Source organism: Equus przewalskii, chromosome 17 (genome assembly GCF_037783145.1).
Source record: "Equus przewalskii isolate Varuska chromosome 17, EquPr2, whole genome shotgun sequence".
In the NCBI taxonomy this organism is placed as follows: domain Eukaryota; kingdom Metazoa; phylum Chordata; class Mammalia; order Perissodactyla; family Equidae; genus Equus; species Equus przewalskii.
In genome coordinates, this window is record NC_091847.1 from 44,525,095 (window position 1) to 44,541,302 (window position 16,208).

General features: G+C 42.3%; 1 protein-coding gene across 28 annotated transcripts in view; it reads right to left on the bottom strand.

Moving 5' to 3' along the window:
* The window catches only part of COBLL1 (cordon-bleu WH2 repeat protein like 1), a 152,880-nt gene extending 139,268 nt beyond the window's left edge, over positions 1-13,612 (bottom strand). For 3 of the 28 annotated variants that reach the window (XM_070581452.1, XM_070581448.1, XM_070581443.1), the window contains exon 1: positions 2,729-4,078. The gene's annotated coding sequence lies outside the window, so the exon portion shown is untranslated. The other 25 variants (XM_070581484.1, XM_070581473.1, XM_070581487.1 and 22 more) reach the window with 22 other exon arrangements.
* Between the last annotated feature and the right edge of the window lie 2,596 nt (positions 13,613-16,208).

Genomic DNA, 16,208 nt, shown 5'->3' on the forward strand with positions numbered 1-16,208 from the left:
TATTCTATAAATCAAATGTTACTCTGCTATCATTATTCAAATAGGAATATTTAGGCTGTAAATAATAATAAAACACTTATGTTCTGTTAAACAACACTGCCCATGATAGCCAAACTTTTCATTTTCTCTAAATTTGAGGAGGTAATAACATTTCTCAGAATTTTCACTTATAATACTAATGAAATGCATACTTCTTTTATAAACACCACTGCAGGGAACAATGCTGAAAAAGAATCTCAAACCAAGAATGGAATCTTTAATAATAGAGTGCTGAGAGATTCACAACAGCCCTTTTAATGGTGTAGCATTTGATGGTGGCTTAACAACAACTCATTGATTAATGGCTGCAAAAATGAATGTTAAATACTTAGTTCGATTCTTTGCATAACTGACCTGCTACCATGCTAGTGGATGAGTAATTCAATGATTTCCACCCCCAATACTGACCTCTTGCTCAAGTTCACGCAAATTCAAACAATATCTAGCCACTAACTAATATTTATGTGTCTAGGTATGTGCAGGAAATTAAATTAAACCCAGCAGTACACACAAAAGAAGTAGTCAAGAATATGGCCTCTGCTTTTTAGGGTTTCACAATCTAGTTAATTTAATCAAACACACCAGCAAAGAGTATTAGCACAGTAGATTGTAAATTGCATAAAGGATGCTAAAATGACCACTTAATAACAGCAAACAGGGCGTGAGGGGAGAGAAATAAATCCAAGTATCCATCAATAGGGGACTGGTTATACAGATTCTGGGTTCATCCCTAAAAGACATAATACAGAGCTAGGGAGAAAAAATTGAGCCCTGTATATAATGGAATAATCAGCAAGTTATATTGTTAAGTAGAAAAGGTACAAAGCAGCACTAATTGTGTAGAAAAGAGGGAGAAACGATACGCTTACACACACATTTGCTCCTGAGTGTGAGGAGATCCACCGTCAAATGCGGTAGCCGCCAGCCACATGAGGCTCTTCAGCACTAGAGATTCGGCTAGTGTGACTAAGAAATTTTACGTAATTAATTTAAATTTCAAATCTGACTCAGTGTAAAATATTTTTGTATTAAGGACCGTTTTGTTGTTTTGTAGAACTGGAATCATGTTAACCATTGTATCGTGCAACATATTATTGAAATGGAATTTTTAATGTAGCAGCTAGAAAATTTAAAATTGCATTTGTGGCAATTATGTTTCCATTGCACATCACTGGTATAGAGTATCCTACCAAGGTTCACAAGAACAATAACACTGATAGCCTCTGGGGAGAAAATCTGGGGGACAGGAGCCAAGGGGCTGGGGGTAGATTTCTCACTATGTTGTCATTTTTTGCTCTTGAATTTTGTGCTGTTTGAATATACTGCCTATTAGAAAAATAATGAATAAATGATGTGACCTATAAATACCACTGTAAAGATTTATTGTCATTGCATACTTATCAGTTTAATTTTGGATGGAATCTCTCCCCTAAACAGCATCTATGGTACTTCTAAAGAGGTTATAGATGGTCTTTGGTAGAAAATGCTTTCTAATAACCTAAGATCACAGAAGGGTTTCACAAACTAACAGCATCAGAGTTATAAATCGAACATAAGAGATTAAAGCCTTCCAACCACCAACTGCCAGTTTAACGCCAGCACGGCCTCACATTTAGCACTGCGGCCTTTTCTCCTGCCATCAGAGACTCTTCTGTTTTCCATTTGTCCATTCACTGAATATATTTCTTGTTCTTTTCTTCATTTACATCCCTAAGTAAAAATTTAATTATCTCTACATTTCCATTTAGCACAGGATTCATCTACTTGGCTAACCAAAGAAGGAAAAAAGCCAGGAAAATTCTCCCCTTCATAACCCATGAAATTTAATTCTTTTTCCATGATGCAGTAGTGTAAAAACATAAGCAGATGACATGGGTCTCAAGCAAAGGGAGTTAATGAGTATTATATACACAACTGAGATACTCTTTATGTATATAAATATAAAATGAAAAATCAAATTGCTTTATCTACAGGGTGTTACCACTTATTCCAAATTTTCCTATTTTATTTTAAAAATAGACAATTTAAAAAAATTTTTCCACTTAGTCATGGCCAATTTTAGAGCTTAAAAGGCATATATCAACGAAAACTGTTTCTCACTAGCAGAGTTAAATTTCAGCTGGGTGGTTCTCTAGGATTAAGGAAGAAACAAAGCCTCATTCTCAACTTCTAAGCACTCCCCCTGTTCTCACTCACTGGCCTTCTTCCACAAGAATGTCCGACATAGGGCTGCGCTGGTGAGTATCACTGAGGAAATACTCCTCAGGCCACAGAGACCACGTGTGCAAAGCCATCCACGACAGCTCAGCCCCTGGGTCAGACAGCTTCCTCATCAGTCACGAAATCACGCACCAGAATGAATGATCATCACGATAAACAGAGGCTTTGGTACTTAATTCAGAGAGCAAGGCATGCTAGATAGCCTTTAACTATTAAAACACAATGGCTAAGTGCCAGAATTTTTAAAAACTGCTTCTTGACAGGGAATCTTATGAAGACCGATGGTAAAAGATGTCACCAATGGAATTCAATAGGTATCACTGTACTGCCTCCTAAACTAGGTACGGCTCAGCACGGCACATCAGTTCTTGGTGCCCCAGGGCTGTTCCTTTAGTACCAACGGTATTTGGGTACCTTTGTGTTGGAACCATTCCAATTATCTGTGGGGATCCAGAAACTTGTTCTTTACCTTGCCAAGGTTTTCCAGTGATACAAGGAAACTGTGAATGACCCAAATCCCTGATATTCAAATATGCATTCCTGCAACTTCAACTTTTGGTATGCTTAATATCTGGAAGAATACAAAAAAGAATGGATTTGGATTACAAAAATTACAGCAAATATTCATTCAACACCTTCAGATAACTTTCAGAATTGCCGCTTAGTCTAACTTGCATAATCAGCTTAGTGTCCTAAATAACTATGATTCATAAAAAAATGAAAATCCCAAAGTCTGGCACCCCAAACATATATATGAAATCCTGAATTTGATTACAAAATTCTAAAAAGGTCCCTAAGCAAATTCAAGGCTATACCACTTATAACCATTCAGTTAGTTGGAAACACGTTCCTAGGCATCACAAAGACACCAGCACAAACTTAAGGACTGCATTTTCTTAGCATCATCTAAGAGTGAACTTCCCATGTATTTCTACATACATACAGGATCACAAACAGATGATGTGAACGACTCTAGGATATTGCTCCTTTCAGACCAGATTAGATTTCAAAAATAATATATGGTAAAACAGAGTAAATTACAGGTTGGAATAGGTTCTAAAGACAAAATTTGTCCCAATTAAAATGTGAGGAGAAAAAAAATCCACCTGTTTCCCCTTTCGGATCACTAGTGTTACATATTTTTCATTCAGATGAAGCCACACCCTACTTTCCTAGGGGGAAAAAAGTTCATAGGTAATAAACCACCATAGCCCAACTTACCCTCTTTTAGAGAAAGAGAAAACTGAAGATAGAAGACGGATAGCATAGGGTCACAAAGTACAGTGTAAAAATCAGTTTCTTTTCACCTGCTAACCTTATTCTCTGCACTATGCTCTCCTGAAACACAGCAAAAACGAGCTAGCTGCTCTCTGGGAATGGACATCTTATGTAGGCAAAAGACGGGAAGAAACCACTCCTGTAATCTGGTACAACACTTTGCTCCGTAGTTTTGTTGCCAACTAGTAACCGAATCATGAACACCTAATAATAATTAGGGCAGCCTCAGACCACAAAATACAGATGCTGTCCCATAAGACAGTGAGCCTGTCTCTTTCCTAATTCTTTTAAAGCAGTTGACTATCAGGCATAAAAGAGAGAAACAAAGGCTCGCCCCTCTCTCTGACATGTGTGCTTTCCGTACAACCTGCATCTACTTTAGCACAAAGGAGAAAATAAATTCAGTGGCTCTTATACTTATCTTGACAACTGTTGACTCAATTGGTCTAGAAACTACCGCACATCCATCAGACCTGGGAACGGCAGGGTGGTAGCCATTTTCAGATTTAGCAACTCAATTTCCTGTTTTTCCAGCATATCTGAACTGATACATGACTGGAGCAGCTGTTAAAACTCTGGCTCCTGTCACCACTATCCCCTTGGGCACATCTAATACTTCCTCACTTCCATTTCTCCTGAAATCATAGCACGTGTGCATGGGCATGTGATAACACGTGTGCAGGCTAGAGAGACGAAAATCCTCAAGGACTAGTGATAAACGTCCCACCCAGGTTTGAACGTGGTAACTCTACTTTCTTGCAAATATATCTTGGTGTAAGTACAGAAGCTGTAATGTTAGACTACAAAGTGAAATGGTGTATTTAATTTTAACAAATATACCGGAATGCATACAAATTACTTGGTATTAATATTTCAAATTAATCACATTGAGAAGCAATGCACTTTTTCCAATGATTCTATCATTTAAATAACAGATTCTAATTTTCTTTGGCATATTCTTTGGCATTCAACCCTACTTAAAGTCAACTTACACCCCATACAAGAAAATTAGAATCATTATTTTATAAGCACAATCATATTTTGGACCCAAACTATTATCACTTAGGTTGTTTTTCAACCCTATTTCAGAGGCTTGCCTCTGAACCACTTTGGTTATTTAAAAAAAAAATCAAATCCCCCCAAATATGGCATTTTCACCTTTTAATTCCGTCCAAAGTAATTTTCTACAAGTCTGAGGCAATAATAAAGGAAAACTTCTGTCCTATTAACCCATACTTTTTAAAATATAATTATTTATATTATCTCTAAAGCTGATTTCAATAGGGGGTTCCAATAGGGAGAGAACAGGAGTAACTAGAGGAAATTAAAATGAGGGATTCAGAGGTCATTCTTCCCCCTGCTCACCTAGCAACCCCATCCTCACTACCTCACAACCACAAACCTGAAAGCCTTAATGGGCTACAGTTTTTTCTAGAGAGTAGGCAGTTAAGAATGGACCTAGTTCTATAGGGTATTGTGCCTTCCTCCCACCTAATTCCTAGAGGCCTGCCTCTGAACCATACCCCTTAGCTACAGCGCATAAGGCACAGACAAATACCTTTATTTGCTACCTAAGAAATTTGCAAATTCTGATCTTTGTAAGATTTACAACTATTTAAAATGTGTTAAAAGTTACCAATAGTACTAAGTTTTCAGCTTTCCATGAGTTGAGCTTAAACTAATTCTCTTGCCTTTGCATTCTTCATCTTCTGAGATGACCATCCAATTAAAGTATTTCCTTTGTCAAACTACTCCATAATTCAGCTCCACAGCCTTTTTTTTATGTCTTAAGTCAATTAATAATTTTAGCTTATTTAAATTTATAAACAGCACTGTAAACTTAAACTATATGAAAAAAAATAATAACCCAAGTTCACTCTAGCATTTTTCTAAAGTCATTGAGAGCTTTTTCCAAAGGATTCATTCCGCAGATATGAAGTTTATAGGCAAAACTGAAGACATTTGGCCCTTTATAAATAGTCATGGGAAACTTCTTTCTCCCATACTTTTAGTTTGTTTTTACTGTAACAGATGGAGAAAAAAATTTAGCAAAGCAAAGTCATAAAAAAAAAGAAAGTCTTACAACTATAATACTAATGTTAGAACACTAAAAGCTTAAGGATATGAAATATCTTTAATAACAACAACAAAAAAACTTGCTGGAAATTATAAAGACAGTCTGACTTAACTCATAAAATAAGTATAGACTCAGAAAACTAGATAGGAACTCCTTCCACCTTTGGTCCAGCTCCTCCTAAGCACATTTGTTTCTAAACATCTTAACCACGGAGCAGTCATTTTTTGTGAAAGTGTCTCCAGCTCAGTTTAGTACTTCTCTTTAAAATATATTCCAACATCATACAAATGTTAAAATTCTATAATGCTTCCCAAGGGGCCAAGCCTAAGTCTTTACTTGAAAAAAAAAATCAATCACTATCACCATTCTGCAGAATCGCTTACTGTAAGATGTATCTTGCTTTATGCAAACATAATATTAATCCTTTTGTTACAATTTATATTTAAGTTCAATACTTAGAAGTCCTCCTCAGTAAATAAATTTTGAATTAAATAATCTCTGCTCCATTTACTGATTTCACAAGTTAGGCCAACTTGTCAGAGGGTCAGAAAACTTTTTCCATATATAGGCAGAGGGAAAATACGTTTAGCTTTGTGGGCCCTATGATCTCTGTGTGGCCTATCCATCTATAATGTGAAAGCAGCCATAGACAACATGCAAAAGAGTGGCTATGACTGTGTGTCAACAAAACTCTACAAGAACAGGTAGAGGATAAGAGATTAATATTCAGAAAATACAGAAAACTCCTAAAACTCAACAAATTAAAAAAGCAAACCCAGTTGAAAGACAAAGGACTCGTATAGACGTTTCTCAAAAGAATATATATGAATGGCCAATAAGTACATGAAATGCTTCATATCACTAATCATTAGGGAAATGCGAATCAAAACTACAATGAGGGGCCAGCCCTGTGGCTGAGTGGTTAAGTTCACGGGCTCTGCTTCAGCGGCCCAGGGTTTCACCTGTTCCGGTCCTGGGTGCGGACGTGACACTGCTCATTAGGCCACGTTGGGGCGGTGTCCCACGTGCCACAGCTAGAAGGACCCACAACTAGAATATACAACTACGTACTTGGGGGATTTGGGGAGAAAAAGCAGAAAAAAAAAAACTACGAGATCCTACCACACACTCATTAGGATGGCTACTATCAAAAAGAGCTAGAGAGGATGTGGAGAAATCAGAATCAGAGGCAACCAAGTGTCCATCGACAGATGAATGGATAAGCAAAATGTGGAATATTATTCAGTCTTAAAGAGGAAATGATGATATATGAGACGACATGGATGAACCTTGAGAACATTACAGTAAGTGAAATAAGCTAGTCACAAAAAGACAAAGACTGTTTAGTTCCACTCATATGAGGTACCTAGAATGGTCAAAATCACAGAGATAGAAAGTAGAATGGTGGTTGCTGATGCAGGGTTGGTGAGCTGAGGAGTCGAAAGAAAGATTTCTTGGACTCTCAAGATCTGGCGGTAGTGCTCTTTTATTTAGAGAATAGTGTGGAATAGCATGGGGACAGGACCCATGGGCAGTCAGAGCTGCTGCTGCCGACATGGGGACAAGACCCATGGGCAGTCAGGCTGCTGCGTGGGGACAGGGCCCATGGGCAGGAGGAGCCACTGCTGTTGCCCCTACTACTGCTGCCATGGGGATAGGACCCATGGGCAATCAGAGCTGCTGCTGGCATGGGGAGCTGCTGCTGCCGTGGGCATGGTGACAGGACCCATGGGCAGGCAGAGCTGGTGCCGGCATGTTGCTGCTGCTGCTGCTGGCATGGGGACAGGACCCACGGGCAGTCAGAGCTGCTGTGTGGGGACAGGACCCACCGGCAGGAGGAGCCGATGCTGCTGCCGCTTCTGCTGCAAACATGGGTGGAGAGTAAGGCTAAATTTAAGGCATAGGTATGTGAGCCATCTTTGTACAAGACAAAGGAAAGAACATGTAAAAAAGTTAAAATGGTATCAGTGCAGGTGGGGTCTGACCATTGGGTGGTCCCACAACTTTTAGATAAGAATCAAATCGGATTAAGTAAAGGCCAGAAGCCACCACCCTAAATCAGTTACATGAGGTTGCCAGACAGTAACCAACTTAAGTCCTTGCCTTCCCCATTAAGAGTTTCCAGATATAAGGCCATCCTGCCTTCCTCCTGGTGCAGAGGGGGAGGCATGGAGATTTCCTTCACAAATGCAAATGTCTCTCAAAGGGCAAGCAAACTCCACTCCTCGGAGCCTGCTTCTCATCTGCAGTTTTAAAATTAACCAGCCTAAAATCCTCATCAGTTGCCCGGGGCTGGGGGTGGGGGGAGAGGAGAATGAAGAGTTATTGTTCAATGGTTTCAGAGTTTCAGTTTTGCAAAATGAAAAGATAAACGGATAGTGATGATGGTTGCACAACGATATGAATGGACTTAATATCACTGAATGGTACACTTAAAAATGGTTAAGATGGTAAATCTTATGTTATAAAATTTACACAATAAAAAAATAATTGGACAAAAAACAAAATCAAACAGGTGGAGGGCCCACTTCGACCTTCTGGACATAGTTTGCTGACCAGTGAGTTAGGCTATTGCATTTTAAGTCCTAAGTATAAACACAATGTTTCAAAGCTAACATCAAAGTACCACTTCTACGCTAACATCATGTTCCTTTGTTTTTTCTGGCATAATTACAGATAGTTTCTTTAGTAAAGCTCATAAGATCAGAAGCCAATCTCCCAGTGCCTAGAAAAATGTGTTTTACGTAAAATAAGGGCTCACAAGTTCTGACTATATAAATGAAAGAAGTTGTCTCAAAAACATGAAGCTTGAGGGGCTGGCCCCGTGGCCGAGTGGTTAAGTCCGTGCGCTCCGCTGCAGGCGGCCCAGTGTTTCGTTGGTTCGAATCCTGGGCGCGGACATGACACTGCTCATCAAACCACGCTGAGGCAGCGTCCCACATGCCACAACTAGAAGGACCCACAACGAAGAATATACAACTATGTACCGGGGGGATTTGGGGAGAAAAAGGAAAAAATAAAATCTTTAAAACAAAAAAAAACATGAAGCTTGACATTTATTATTATATAAATGCACCCGGAATTTCGATAAGGTCAGATCACAATGTTATTCAATTACCCTCTAACACATTCAGAGGAAATTAGACTTTGAACAAAAAGTCTAGCATTATCTTAACAAACAATTTCATTTTTCTTATTTGGTAGTCAAATCCTACTTTTGAAATGATGCCATAAATTTAATAGCTGCCTAATAGCAAAAATAAGTACAGAGTGTTATATGACAAAAGAAGGCTGTCCATTTACTATGAGTTAAATTAAATCACCCCAAACACATGAAAGTATTAAATATGATTTTGAAGACATAAACCAAATATTTAAGTTCCCTTTAAAGGCTAGGCTTTGGGTTTTTTCATATGCATTAGAATTTGTAGGAGTTGTTTAAAAATATAATATAAACATGATTTTAAAAGGAACCAAGAAGGGCCAGCCCCAATGGCCTAGTGATCAAGTTCAGTGGCACTCTGCTTTGGCAGCCCCGGCTCAGTTCCCAAGCATAGACATACCCTGCTCTGTTAGTGGCCGTAGTGTGCTGGCAGTCTACATACTAAAAAACAGGAAGATTGGCATGGATATTAGCTCAGGGTGAATCTTCCTCAGCAAAAAAAAAAGAAAGAAAGAAAGAAAAAAGAATCAAGACAATGCATCTAGAAAGCCACTTGAAATAAAAACTCTTTAGCCATTCTGTATAATCCATGGTAGCAAACACCCTGGGAGACAACAGGCCTAGTGATGAAGAACATAGGTTTGGAGATCAGACCTTGTTTCTGACACTTTCATCTGTTAGATTTGTGTGGCCTTGAGTATGTTAACTAAACTCTCTGAACCCCAGTTTCCAAGACGGTAAAATGCAGTTAACACGCTTCCTCAAAAAGGAGTAGCACAGTTTCTTCAGTAATAATACTGTAAAGCACCTAAATGGAATCTTTAAAAAGGCAAAATAAAGCCGAAATTTAGGATCTTGAGTTCCCTAAAAATGATTACTAGCAGCCTCCACTTCACTTATGGCTTCGTCTCCATCTCAGCTATTGACATCTACTTAATCAATGACTGTTAGATCTGGTTGCATATTAGAATCACGTAGCAGCATTTCAAAATTCTCAATGCCCTTGGCCCAGCCCAGGCCAATTAAAATCAGAATATGTAGGGGTGTGAGAACGTGGGTCTAGTTTTAAAGATCCCCAGGTAATTTTCAGGCTGAAACTTCAGCTAAGGCATTCAACTTCTAAGTACTCAATAAATGTTAGCTAACAAGAACTCAAGTTTCTACAATCAGTAAAACTTTAGAACCAATAACACACCCACATAAAAGCTTAAGAAAGCAGCTGCTAAATCCCTTCTTAATTTTTACCACACTTTCAATTAACTCCACAGCTCCAAAGCTGCAAACATTATAAAGACAGGTTTTTTTTGCCTGATCATTCTTGAAAGATTGTTTCAGGATCAAAACGTTAACGTTCCTTAAAGCAAGGTCACCTACACTTTTGACACTTAAATTTCAAAGAGTTAAAAAAAAAAAGTACTTATCTGTCTGGGCAAGTAAAAAACTCAAGCACTAGTAGTTCTAAAGATAAGGTACCTACGCTGACTCTTTGAAATTTAAATATATTATATTGTGGCCAGGAAAAGATTAAAAGCAATTAATGCAAGGAACTGGGAAACTAAAGTACTGGGTTTTCCTTCAGGTTTTGTCACAATTTGCTCTGAGTCTTCAGCAAAGTCACTCAGTGTCTCTGGGCTTCAGATTCTCATTTGTAAAATATGGAGTTGCACTCAATTTCTTTAAAATGGTGTTATGACAATGCAGAACTTGGAAAATTACAGAGAGATTCTTGAGAGCAGTAACATCCAAGGATAAGGACTCAACTAGGCCTCATAGGCTATTAGGGTAATGAGTCATGATTTAATTAGTTTTATAGCAAGAAATTTACTTTCCAAACCAAACAATTTATTATAACATATTGATTGCGATTGGTCCCTGCCACCTCCCGAATACTCACATCTAGGATAATTTTTTTCCCCACAATTAAAACCTTTTTAATGTTCTGGGTCTTTGAGCAAAAGAAGAAAAGGAATACTGAATATTCAATAAACATTGTATCACAGGCAGTTGGGTATGCCTAGGGGACAAGATAGACAAGTGGAAGAAGACAAAGTAGAGAAGAAATATTTTTATGCTTATACTTTTCAGAAATGGATAACCTCTGAATAAAGTAACGCAAAGTAAAATGACACAGTGGGGGTGTTACTTTAGATAAGACGTAGAAGCACATTTCCAGATGTTCCTCCTTAAATTTGGAGAGGGGAGGGCAAAATTTCCTTAAAGGTATTTTCTTTATATTCGAGAAATTAGATAAAGCAGCGTTGTACATTCTTTTGAAGTAAAGAATTTATCAGGTTAAGCTTCAAATTCTCAACAGTAAAATCTGAAGTATCTTACTACAGTCTGCTTATCACCAGGAAGCTCTTCTCACTTCCTTCATCTCAGAGCACCTGATGTCACCTGACTATTTTACTCAAATGTATTATTCGAGTTCTGAACACCCCTAAGTGGATTTGGTGTATGTGCATATGCTAGGTTCTTTTTTTTTTTTTAATAATACCTTAACCTAATCCATTTTCAAATCCACCAATTTAACACTATCTTATGTTGTGGTACCTGAATACATTTCAGTAGTATTCCCGAAAGCTCTCTCATCTTCAACTTACATAACTACAGCTCCATTTACAGGCCCAGGACTTTATGATTAATATCTTTCTACCTATGTATTTCTTTACTCTTACATCCTAATGTGAGAATATATGGCAGAATACATGATAATGTCTAAACAATGAAAAAACTGGGGAAAGAGCAGGAGCAGAAGTCAACAGTAATAAAGCTCCTTGCAGAGGGGAGAAGTTAACTAATTGGAACAAAATGAAAGAATTCATACACTACATATTCCTTCCATGTAAGCACCATATGAAATATCTTTTACATTCGTCATGTTTCTTTGAGACTTTTCCATGTTTCCTCTAGACAACTGCCAATGTTCGCATGCTCTCTGATGAATAAACATGCTGTGACTGGCTCCTAAGGAAACGCCTGTCATGTTCCAGGGAAAAATGACTTCTCTACGCTTAAATCAGGAAAACTGTACAACTCCTCTCATTCATTAGTCCCAACGTCGATTTTTCCTTAACGTTTCTTTTCTGAGATGTTCATATTCTCTTTAGGGCATTTCTGCGTTCAGATCAACTACCAGAAAAGAAAGTAAGCTGGGGCAACACTCATAAGAAAAAGTTATACTCCAACAAAGGAGTTTCCCACTTCAGAAGCTCAACTAGCATCCAGCTTAAGCCTCCACTGTTAACCAAGACGAAGGTTATTTTCAGATTCTCCCCATCTCCCGCAGAACTACCTGTTCTCATTACTGTTTACCCAAACGCTTAGCAAGGTGATTATTAGCATATCTGGCAGGAAGACATGCTTCAGTTAATATTAACTCACCATGTGACAGCCCCTTCCCCTCCAATCTCTCCTCAAACACGTGAGGATACAAAGAAAAGTTTCGTTGTTTCCAGCCTGACTGCGCTGGGCTTTGGCACCAGCAATTGGCCACAGGCACACACACCCCCCAATCAGAGGCGCGCTGCCCGCCGGGTCGGGAACTGTCAAGCAGGCTGACAGCTGGCACACCCCCCGTCGCCCTCCGCCCGCCCGCAGAAAACCCCTTCCTTACAGTCACCTTGACGTTGCTCACCTGCCTGGGCCTCAGCCCTTGGCCGAGGAAACTTTTCTCCCCCTTCCCAGGAGCTCACTTACAGGTATCGCCCGCCGCTCTTCCAGAGCGCCAACAAGGGGCCCTTTGTTACCATTCCTGCTCCCAGACTCCTCACCCAGTTCCTGGCATTCAACTGCCCTCCAGCAACCCAGGGCCGCCCCAGTCGGAAAGCGATCGCAACCGGCCAGAGCCCCCACCCCGGGCGGCCTCCGAAGAGGCCGGGGGAAGCCGCGTCTGCGGCCGCGTGTCGGGGCCAGCGCGTCCGGCCGCTGGCAGGGCAGCCCGGTCCGGGGTGGCGGCCTCGCGGTCCTCGCCCTCCCCGGCGGGCGGCGCGCGCTCGCGGCTTACCCTGCGGGGCCGGCGGCCGGTGGGGGCGCCGCCGGGGCGTCCTGCGCGCGCGGGGCTCGGCCGTCCATCGCCCGGCGGGCCGCTGCGCGGGCTCCAGCTCCGAGGCGGCGCTTCGCGGCTGCAGGGGGAGAGGCCGGCCGGTCAGGGCGGGCCGCGCCTGGCCCGGGCCCGAGCGCGCCTGGCCGCGCGTCAAGAGCCCCCCCGAGCCGCCCCAGCCCCGGGGCCGGCCCGCCTCGCCTCGCGTCGCCTCGCTCCCGGGGGCGCGTCCACCTGCGGGCCCCGCTCCCAGGCGGCGGCTGGCTGGAGCTGCGGGCGGCAGGAGGCGGCGCTGCAGCCCCCGCCCCGCGGGGTTACTGGGTAGCCATTTGGCGCGTCTCGGGGAGGGAGCGGACGGCCCAGGCTGGAGGAGGAGGAGCAGCGGGGCGAGGGGCGAGGCGCCCAGGCTCCGCCGCCACGCCGGCAGCGCAGCCCGCGGCTGCTGCGGCCGAGCTGGCCCAAACCAGACGCCTCGGGGAAACTTTCCTTCCGGGGAGAAAAGGCGGGAGGGCTGATTTCTCTTTTCCCACCCAGGGCTCCGACTTGCTTATCGAAAGGAGACAGTGGCTCGCCTGTTCCCGCCCGCGGCTGCCTCTCCCACTCTGCCCTCCCCGGGCCGCGCGCTTGCGGCCGCTCTCGAGCCGGGACTTGAACGGAGGAGAGAGCGCAGCCTCCCCCGGGCTGCGGGTCCCGGCGGGGCTCCCCCCGGCCGGCTAACTCACCCTGCCCCATGTCCCTGTCCGGAGCCCCGGAGCTCGCTGCCACCTCCGCCAGACGGCCACCCACAAGTGGCGACGAGGCTCGGCGGCATCGGAGCGAGGGAGGCAGCGAGCCGGAGCGAGAAACAGGGCGGGGGGTGGGGTGCGCCGAGGAGCGAGCTGGCATTTCCTCCCCCCCAGGGCTTCGGGTCTTTGGGGTCCGGCGGGGCCGGCCGAACGGAAAGGAAGCTACCGTGCGGAGTGTTCCCATTCCCACCGCTAGGGCGTCGCTTGGCCCAGCGCGCGCGCGGGACAGGTGGGGAGGCCGGGAGGGCACCTGCCCTGCGAGGACGACGGGAGCGCCCGGGCTGCCGCGGAAGTGGGGAGAGAAACTGGCAGAAGGAACCGGGCTGCAGGCTGGCCCTCCTGCAGTCTGACCTCCCACCTTCTGGGTGTTTTGTTTTTCAACCTGACCTCAAAGATTGCTAGTCTGTTAAAAGCGTACCTGTGACACTGATCTTTCTGATCTGTGGCAGGTTTAAGCTTGCCCTGTCTTCAGAGGAATATTTCCTTTTTTTTTTTTAAGCCTGTAACAGCTGTGACATGAGAACTGAACAATAGCGTGTCTGATGACGATTTATAAGCCATGAAGCGAATGATGGATTTTGTTCACTTCTTGGAAGTTTTACACGAATAAAGGAATCACATACAGAGCTGCGTGCTGTTTGTACGCTTTAGTTCCCATGTGCATGCTCTTTAGCTAGTTCTTTACACCTGGCAAACAGGTGTATTTGCATATCTTGTATATTATTATAAGTGCCAGTTGTTGTAAGGTGCAAGCAATTTTTGAAGATCCAAAAGCTTGTTTTCAGCAAAATAACGTGAAATTAACTTTACAGTTTAAAAATAAAAAAATGTTGCAATAAACTGTTGTAGAGAGGGTAGATGAAACAGCATCCTAAAGGATGCCTCTACTGTGGTATTAGCATCAAGTAACAAATCTGTGTTAGCCACTTCACCCTACCGGTAGGATAATATTTGGTAGGTGGTGAAAATTAAATTGGTACTTAGAACTAAGGCTAGACTAAATGCTCCTTTAGTTGTAGCAACCAAAAAGATTGCTGAAATTAAGTAACATACTAAATACCCAGTAATATGCCATTTGTCTATTATGGACACTCATTGGTATTTATTCCTTCCTGTGCATCATATATTCCTTTCAGTGTATCTTTACATAGGAAAATAAAAAATGGTTTATTTGGATTACAATGTTGGAACCGTGTCAGAAAAAGTTGCTATTTAATATTTTACTTAATATTAAATCAATTCATTTAAATGTGTCTGGATTTTAGCCTTCAAACAACTCAGGTTAAACAGTTTCACGAATCACTTATGCCTCTAAATGACTAGCTTTTCCAGTTGCTTGCTCAGACAATAATGCAAACGTTGAGTAATAGTGAAACTACTTAAAGTCTATAACTTTCAATCACAAGATCAAGATTAATCTTTAATTAGTTTCTACCTTAATTTATGACGTTAGTAATATTGACTCCATTAAGCTAATCTGAAACATAAAACATTTTCATATCTGCTGAAGGCATTTTCATTGCTCACCAATTCTTCCTGCCCTTCCTGGTTTTAGGCTAGGGGAGGATTGTACTAAGCCCCCCCTCTGCCCCCACCTTGCCACCTCCCCTGAAATGAGGTATGGTAATGTAACTTGTTTGGGTAAGTAAATGTGAGCAGACAGTGAAATGTTTCATTTCCTGGTGGAATCACTTAAGGGCTACTGTTGACTCTATGCTCTTCCCTTGCTGCTGGGAGCATGGAAATACATATTAAGATGGAGGTAGGACAGGACTGAAGGATCCTGGAATGCTAAACTATTACCCTGAGCACAGCTGCCCTGGAGAGCCCCAGGACCTACAACAGAATCTTCATAAACCAGAATAAACTTGTGTTGGGTTAAGCCCCTGAAATATTGGAGCTATCTTGTCATTGACTAATTGCCCTGAGGAACTCAAGGGAGATTTCAGAAGCATTTAACTTTCTCTAAATCATTTTTTTTTTTGTTAAGAGATGTAATCACCGCCACCCTGAACCAGTCCAAACCCCACCACAAGAGCCACGCCTGTGACTCCTACGCAGTTGGGCTGAAAAGTGCCTGAGAGATGACCTTTGCCTCACTTTTTTTTTTTTTTTTGAGGAAGATTAGACCTGAGCTATCGACTGCCAATCCTCCTCTTTTTACTGAGGAAGACTGGCCCTGAGCTAACATCCATGCCCATCTTCCTCTATTTTATACATGGGGCGCCTGCCACAGCATGGCTTTTGCCAAGCGTTGCCGTGTCCGCACCTGGGATCCGAACCAGTGAACCCCAGGCAGCTGAGAAGCAGAACGTGCTAACTTAACTGCTGCGCCAACGGGCCAGCCCCTCTTTGGCTTATTTTTAATGCTAAGATCTCCACAGTGAGGAGCTTAGGCCTTATTACCATAACCTGCGATGTATGTGGAAGCATGTTTTCCATCTGAGCCTGCACAAGCGAATTCCCACCTCTCCCTTTTGAATATTCATTATGCATCTGAAATCAAAGGCCCCTGCTGTCCTGTGCTCAGGGAGAGCCACGGCTTTGGAAATGATTTTGCGGTCTCCTATTTGCTGCAAAGAAACTACTTTGTGTGACAACTAC